The sequence below is a fragment of the Malus domestica genome, chromosome 02 (assembly GCF_042453785.1).
Source record: "Malus domestica chromosome 02, GDT2T_hap1".
NCBI lineage: Eukaryota > Viridiplantae > Streptophyta > Magnoliopsida > Rosales > Rosaceae > Malus > Malus domestica.
The window spans coordinates 35,269,279-35,278,454 of NC_091662.1; the positions used below are offsets into that span (position 1 = coordinate 35,269,279).

Below are 9,176 nucleotides of genomic sequence, written 5' to 3' on the forward strand. Positions count from 1 at the left end.
TCTTGTCCGATCTCTGATTCATGGGCAGGACAGTCCTAGCAAATTAAACTCCACCCACATTGTTTTGATTCCAAAGGTGCAGAATCCTGAGATGGTGTCGCATAAGTCTATGCAACTATTCTTACAAGATTTTATCCAAAGTGTTGGTGAATCAATTAAAGCCTATCTTGACAGAAATTATATCCCCTATGCAGAATGCGTTTGTTGGGGGTAGACAAATACAAGACAATATTGGAATAGCCTATGAGGTGTTTCACTTTCAAAAAGTTCGGAAAGCAAAGCGTAGGTTCGAGGTTGGTATTAAGCTTGATATGCAAAAGGCTTATGATAGGGTGGAATGGGACTTCCTGGATGCAGTCATGGAAAGGATGGGCTTTGGGATTTTGTGGATTAAGCTTATTATGGGTTGTGTATCCTCAGTTAACTTTGCGGTCATTCTGAATGGACAACCTAGTGAGAAGTTTGCTCCTTCTCGTGGTCTTCGCCAGGGAGATCCCCTATCGCCATACTTATTTCTCCTGGTGGGTTTTTTCCAAAATGATTCAGGGGGCTGTTAAAAGGAGACGCCTGGAAGGGGTGAAGTTGAGTGTGTCTGGTCCGGTCATCTCACACATCTTTTTTTGCAGATGACACGTTAATCTTCCTTAAGGCGGATAGGAAAAATTGTAATAACTTGGTTGACCTTCTAAAGGATTACTGCACTACCTCTGGACAAGCAATTAATATGCAGAAATCTAGTGTTTTCTTCGAGACCAACATTCCTTCGACTTTGTCCGAAGAATTGGGAAACATCTTGGGAATGACTGTTGTGCCAGGTACCTACTTGGGGGTGCCTGCTATTTGGGGTCGCTTGAAGAGACAAGGACTAGCTTATGTGAAGGGCGGGATCGTGGGGAAGTTACAAGGATGGAAGCAAAGCATGTTATCCAAAGCGGGAAAATAAGTGTTGATCAAGGATGTTGTTCAAGCCATTCCCGCATACCCAATGAATATCTTTAAGTTTCCTGCTATCCTCTGTAAGGAATTGGATGCTTTGATTGCTAAATTTTGGTGGGAGGATGCTAGTGGGAGATGGAAAACTCATTGGGTTTCTAGGGAAACTATAGGTTTACCAAAGCAAGTGGGTGGCATGGGTTTCAGAAACTTCCAGGATTTCAATGATGCTTTCCTTGCCAAGCAGTGTTAGCGTTTGATTGTTGAACCTGACTCGTTGTGGGCTCAAGTGATGAAGGCATGTTATTTTTCAAATTGCTCCTTTCTGGATGCTACCAAAGGCGGCCGCGCTTCTTGGACTTGGACAAGCCTTCTGGTGGGAAAAGAATTGATTCAAAAGGGAGCTCATTGGCAGTTTATGGGTAGGGAGGAGGTTCGTCTGTGGGTTGATAGATGACTGCCTACGTTACCATCGGGACATCCCTCTCCTTCGAGTGGTGTTTCAGTGACTAGGGGCACATAGGTAAGTTCTTTAATTTGCCCAATTTCCAAGACCTGGGACATTGATTTTCTCCTGCCCTTCTTGTCAACAAAGAATTATGCAGCAATTAGAGATACCCCAATTGGGAACCCTCGGAAGAATGACCGATTGGTTTGGGCGACTAACAGAAATGGCAGTTATTCGGTCAAGTCGGGTTATTTATGGTTACAACTGCGATCCCTATCGTTGAGAGATCATCGTTCCCCCATCATTCGTTCTGTTCCGGAGATGCTGTGGAAGGGAATTTGGAGGGTCAAGGTGCCGGCTAAGGTTAGACTATTTCTTTGAAACTCTCTCCACAATGCTTTATCAACTATGGTTGTGCTGTTTAGAAGACGTTCTTCTCCAACCCCTATATGCCCAATCTGTCTTTGTCAGGAGGAAACTATTGAGCATCTTTTTCTTCTCTGCCCATGGGTCAATTCAATTTGGTCTTGTGGGGCTCTTAAGTTCAATATCCATCTTAGGAGCTTCTCTAGCTGGGTTGTTTGGCTGCATTCTGTCTTCACTACTAATTTGGGGTCTTTGGCGAATAAAGAGTGGGTTCAGACTTATGTGGCTTTCACGTGTTGGCATATATGGAAGTCCCGTTGTGACTTTGTCTTTAACAAGGTCCCTATCATTCCCTCTAAGGTAATTTTGGGTATCAGTATTTCTGTTGCTGAGTTCTTTAATGCTAGGTTGGTACCTGAGAACTCGAGGACGGTGGAACTTGGTCGGGTCAAGCAGGTTTGCAGATGGACCCCTCTGTCTCCACTTTTGTTAAAGTGAATGTGGATGCTAGCTGGTCTAGGTTGAATAATTCTAGGTTTGTTGCGGTGGTGGCTCAGGATGCAAGGGGGGAATTCATTGCTGCAGCGAGGTATCACATTTCTACATCTTGTGTTGCGATGGCCGAGGCTTTGGCTCTGCTCTGTGGTTGTGAGTTAGCGGTCTCCCTAAATTTTAGCTCAGTCATTTTTTAATCTGATTCTCTGGAATCTATTTCATGTCTTTCCAAGTCTCTTCAGAATGGCAATTGGGAGGCTTTCCCTATCTTGGCAAATGCTTGGGATTTGGGTGAAACTTTCCAAAATTGTCGCTGGTCTTGGGTCCCAAGATCGGCCAATATGGCGGCGGATTCTCTTGCGTCGTTTTGTAATTTGGAGATGTGTAATGTTGTTTGGGTCAATCGACCCCCATCTTCGTTGATTTTTGTCTTGAACAATGATGGTTTACCTTGTCCTCATTAGTTTCTTCCTTTGGCAGTGTAGAGGGCGACTCCCTCACTTTGCTGCTGCGTCCTCATTGTTGTACCCTTCTGCAGTGTCTTAGTGGTTTGTTTGTGTTTGCCTTTGTGCTGGCTTTCGGTGTTTGCTTTGGCCTCTTGGTCCTGGAATGGATTTCTCAGTTTGCCAAAAAAAAAAAACGTTTAAGGGCCTGTTTAGGAATGCTTATGCACTAAGTACTAAACACTGTTAAGCAGCATTCACTTGATATAATTGATAATTAATATCAAAACATTCACTTGATATAATTAGGGGCAGCGGCCTCTCTATCTCTCTCTCTCTCTCTCTCTCTCTCTCTATGAATATATATTACATCACAACAAAAACTGAAAACTGCTGCAATCAGACAAGTTCAAAGAATTATTACAGCCATTTTCACTTGCATTGGGGATCGGATGGGAACTTGACCTAAGTTTAAAACATCGACCCCTCGGCAAGAGAAGTGGTGACACCTCATAAACTAAGTACTCCAGGGTTACCTTATTCCACAATTGCTTGTAAGCGAAGACATAAGCCTGGTCATGCAGTATTTTACTTGTTCCAGCTGTCGTTTTACACTTGTTTGTAGATGAGGACATATGCCTGGTTATGCAATACTTTACCAGTCCCAATTGCCGTGACCGAAGCATCATCAAAGCGTAGCCACTGACCATTGGAATAGAGAGCATCAGTTGTATAATGCCCCTTTGACGGCTCTCTCCCGTGATGAGTTATTGTAGCGACGAGTCTGTATTTTCGACCCTACATAAACAAAGCAAACGATAAAAAATAAGCAGCAAAAGTAATATTTGAAATCTGGCAACGACATTGCAAACCGCAATTGAAAACACCAAGACTTGCTACAACTAGGCCATAATGTTTAAGAGTTATCATAATGTTTAGTTGTTTACAGATGTGACTGATTTCTGAAGCCCCAACTCTGATCATAAAATGCCAGAAGGTGAAGTAAAGAATACACACACTATGACAGCTACGCACAGGTCGTTCATCACGAAGAAATAAGGGTCACAGATAAAAGTTTACAAAAAAAAAAAAAAGTTTGATTAGATATAACAGAGCATCCAACATTCACCTCTCCCAGACCCTGCGTAAAGCGGGAGCCTTGTGCACTGGGTACGACCTTTTAGATATAACAGAGCATCACCTCAGTATTTGGAGAAACAAGCAATTCACGGCCCAACACCAATTCAAGTGGAAAATACACAGGCTTATGCAGCTTATGCTTCCTTGACTTCCATAACCAAAACGCATCAAATGCAATATCATTATCTTTGAAAGTGTCTTTATCTTTATGGATTTGCTCGCGGTCACAATACCGGTCTGAAAAGCATTAATATACACATAAGTCAAAACAACACTTTAACTGTATGAAACCAAAGTATGTTCAAGGTTAATATTGATACAAAGCCTAGGCTGGGGCACTTATATAGCATCTCAGTTGCATTACCTTTAAATTCAAACCATTTTACTCTGGGTAGAAGTATACATCAGAAATTAAAAAATCGAAATGAGAGTATACCTTCCCAGCTGCTGATGTTCGATACCCCTCAAGAGTTTCTGGTGCAGAATACAACTTAAGTGCATCTTCAATGGTACCAACAGCGTCAGGGTAAATATCAAGGTGGAACAATAAATATGGCTGAACAGTAGCCGAAGCATTATTTCCTGCTCAACAAAAACCAAATGAACACATGAACTCCAGATAGAATCAACAGTGAGTGGCAAAAAACTCCAGAGCGAACCAAAATGCAATTGATTCAACTCGGCTAGCAAATCGTATGCTGGCCGCTGATCTCAGAAACATTTCAAACTACATTTCCAATTATGAATTCCATTACACTTGTATACATCATCTAGACTGCCAAATACTGCATCTAACTTTTTAACTACAGAAAGAACCACGAATTCCTGCTAAAAGTCATCCATCTTAGATAAATAAATCTTTTGATCAGTTCATAAGCACATAGGAAATGTTAAAAATCTTGAGAATCAGAAAAACAAACTGTTCAAGCTGTATTTAAGTTTAAATTTTCAAACAATAGAAACGTGTTAATCAACTGTAATTGTTTACCTATTTGAATTATGAAGAAAAATTTTAGGACTCTTAGCCTCAGAATGCAAGTGTGGACGGAAAGAATTCAATAACACAAAGATATATCTATTATCTAACAAAGCTTCCAGCAAAGCTTTACAAACTTAAAACGGTGATAATAATAATAATAACGCAATCGCCACACCTGTTGCCTTCACCACACTTCTCAATTGTCCTCCAAAAATATCACTCAATTCTGAAGGAACAAAACTCTGTGTCCTGGTTACTGCAGATGTATTCTTCAGGCCAACTGTCTCCCATTCATCATCTTCTGCTGAAGATATAAGAGATTATTTGCGCCCATTAATGCTTGGGGATTGTCCTTCAAGCTTAAGTAATTCATCATGCATCTGATCCATGATAAAGCTAAGGAACTCCTGAGCATCCTCTTGTCTAAAAAACACCAACAGATTGAAAAGGAAACTTAAAACAAATCAAAAGCGGAATATATACATAATGGACACAGAAACATATGCCAGGCAGAAAATATTGACCAAGATCAGACACAAACCTTGGCCTGCCTGAGATGCTTGGCGGAACATCTGGAGTGAAATTTTTAAGAATGCCTTCAAACATGGCAGGGCTAAAAGGCCTACCAGTCTCGAGAACACTTGGATCTTTGTCCTTCGAATTTGAACCACTAGGCATGTCAAATTCAGACACGAACTCTGCAAATGCACTCAATGTCGGATAGCCAACCTAACAAACTCAAGTTTAAATGTCCATCATATCAGTCAAAGTGATAAGCCAGAAAGGGAACAAGGGTTAGGCAAGGCAGCTACTCATTTCTGAGATCCGTATTATTCAGTGCACATAAATTTTGTCAGCATTATAGAAATTCTCCTCAAACCAAAAACGAAAATAATTGAACAAACAGATCATCTAAAAAATGAGGAAGGAACCTTAGGTACTTCAAGAGTTCTCAAGTCCGGCAGAAGCTGAACAAAAGGAGAGCAGGATAGAAGAGCCTGCAGGGTTGCATTTAGAAAGCATAGATTTCCTGGAATTGATTAGACCACGAGGCAATAAGATTTTAGAAACTGTAACAGGCGCATTTGAAGCCTTCTGTAGTTCCCCCTTAATCTTAGAAACAGACAAATCATCAGCACTTGAAAATTGATTGGAGAGACCACCTTCGTCCTTGGATAAAGGCAAAGAAGTTGAGTTAACATTATCAGTTGTCACCTCTTTAACACCATTACTATGGGCAGAACAATTAACATAATTATCGGTACATCCATTCTCTGCCGGAGTTGCTGACGATACAGGTAAATTACCATCTACTGCTTTTACAGCCTTAACTTCATCCTGCTTATTAAGTGAACTTAACGGCTGAAGTTTGGTGGGCGCTTTCAAAGAACTTTTTTGTCCGCTTGATTCGCCATTAAATTGAACCGAAGATTTTGGAGTAACAAAATTTATACTACTCATCTGCTGAAGGAGATACACTCTCTTACAACTAAGACATATATAGTCTTAGCGGCATTAACGATTCAATAAATATTTTTCACGCGTTCAAGAAGTGCATTACTCGTCCAATAAATACTTGTCATGTGATTACCAAAGTTTCGATCATGTGGAAGATAGACTGAATTCGATGAGATGAATCTTGAGAGACAACGATAGTCTGGAAATATGGCAGGCAGAGCTAGATGACCAACATAGAATACTAAAAGCTGATGTTTAACTCCCAAAACCCCACCAGATAAAAAAGTTTGCTTAGTATAAGAGCCAAAGAATCTATTCTTTCACTAAATATTCACTTTTGGGGTGTTTCCAACTCCACAGTTCACACATATTCTTCTCTTAATCAGTGGAGTCAATGGTAGAGCTAGCATGGAGTCATTGGTTGTCTTTGACCCCAATAACTCCAAAAATCCAATATATATTTGTATGTACATTGTATTTGACCCCTATAAATAGCTGAGGTAAACTAAATTACAACATCTTCCTCCTACTTCTTCTGTTTTCTTCTATCATATTTGTCTTCCTTTTCTCTCTTCTTATATGAAATACTTTAGTTGAAAAGGCTTGACAGTCCTCAACATTACTCCATAGCATCTTGCATCCACCCTCAACGAGCCTCTACAAATAGTAGGAGTTGTCGACATATGTTGGCTAAACTTTCAGCGTACGTTGTCAGGAATTGGTAGGTGCCTACTAGGTGCTCGACAAAATGGCCCAATGAAACTTTTTGGTTGATTTTATGACCTCCTTATTTGAAAATCATGTCTACGCCACTGAGTGGAGTTTGGTATTCTATATGAGTTTGTCGCACTGTCAATTGTGCATGTGACACGTTATATAAAAGAACATAACATGTTACATTGTCCGGCAATATCATGCATAAATGATCATCTTTTTTAAGTTCTTCCTTTCTAGATTTGCATTACGTAGATTCTTCATGTCTTCCACTTGACTATATCTCTGTTAATCACATCTTCTATAGTTCTATGCTTTATCTAATTAATTATTCCAAAACAAACATTAATGCATTGCAATTATTGTCCAACAAAAAGAAGTGAATGTTCTTGAAGGTGCATGAACTAAAAGACGTTTAATTAGGAAATTGAGTGACACAAAGAATGACTTTCTGATGGCTTTTTCACAAAACTTGACAACCCCTACTTATGGGGAAGGGCTTCTATAATATGGATACACTATTGTTGTAGCATTTCGTGCTAATAATACAATGTTAAGTCGAAAAAAACTTACACAATGCTATATCATTGGCACAGAACGACAAAGTGGCGATGTCTTGATGCAAATGAATTTGATCTCCTACTTGTTACTCTTCTTCATAGATGTTGTCGAATAGTGGATAGATATGTAAATTATACTATCGTGTGCATTTTTATTAAAACTAGGATCTGCTTTATCGATTCGGGGACCCTAGCTCTGCCAGTGCCCAAGATCCGAGCCAGTTACCCTACTAAATGAGAGATGCTCGTATGTAACCAATTCAGTATGTAACAAGTATCTATTGGGCAAGTGATGCCATTAAAACTATGTATTAGTCACAAGAGAGAACCTCTCCTACTTCAGACACCATCGTTAGTCATCATTGTTAACCTTGAGCAGAAAAGAATTACATTTACAAAATTCAAGCTTTAATAATGAAAGGAATGGCTCTATGATTTCATAATTTTTATGCTTCTATAATTTCGTACACTATTTGGGCTCGTCTAAATAGCAGCTACTCCGTGTCGAACCAGAACCACCAAATTTCTTGGTTCAATCATTCACCACTTAGGGAGGGCCTCTCAAAACGTACATAACATAAACACCACGTCATATTATATCCTGCCTTCGTTGCTACAGTACTACGACATCATATGTTGCCTTCGTTCGTTGCTAAAGTAGTACAGACCATTTGGACGAAATTTTTTTATGCGTACTCGGAACAAAAAATTGTACACCACATGTTATAATATATAAGTAAACAACAGAGTTGACATATCTCACTTTAGGGTAATATTAATTTTCTAATGTTCATTCACTTATATTATAATATGTGATATCCTTTTGTTCTAAGTACATTAAAAAATCCTAAGGTAATTAAGATAATTATGCGGAAGGAAACTACCAGCTAAAGCGACAAACATCATTTTTAAAGTAGAGCTTTATTATGTTCACCCAAACAATTAAGGTGATGTTTTGACCACTTCAATTGTGCCTTTTAGATTAATTAATTATAGACTGCTCTCTAATTTGGGAGAAATTTTTTATTGTGACCGGAACATAGGAGGGTACACCACATGTTTTTATATAAGTTATGGGAAATTTTATGTTTTAAGTTATTAACTTTTTAATACACATATCTCACCATTTGTATAGTGACACGTGATGTACCACTTCGTGTATCGATCACACTGAAAAATTTCTCCTATTATTAGTGGAAAAATCAACTAATCAAAGCAGCAGAAGCACCTTTTAGAGCAAAGGAACCACTGCTCAAGTTGAAACAAAGCAACTGGCTGGCTGGGTTGGGCACATTTGGCAGAAGCACCTTTCAGATGAATTCTGCTTTTGGAATTTGAATATTTTATTTTGCTTTCGAATTTCGATTTGCTTGTTTTAAAATGCATTGCACAAAAACATTGCCTTGTTGCCTCATGCTTACGTTTAAGGGCCCGTTTACAAATACTTAAGTATTAAATAGGGTAAATTACACAAAATTACCTCAACTATGGGTCGAACAACACTATCATACCTCATCTTTTAAAAATGATAATGTCATACATCATCTTATGAATTTGTACCAATGTCAGACCTCTGTCAGTTTTTCTGTTAATTTCTCTTTTAAATGTTGATGTGGCTAGAGACGGGGCCACTCACTAAT

General features: G+C 39.2%; 1 pseudogene; it reads right to left on the minus strand.

The window, feature by feature from the left end:
* Positions 1-2,922: 2,922 nt before the first annotated feature.
* LOC114822158 (ubiquitin carboxyl-terminal hydrolase 24-like) lies at positions 2,923-6,280 on the minus strand (annotated as a pseudogene).
* Positions 6,281-9,176: the final 2,896 nt, after the last annotated feature.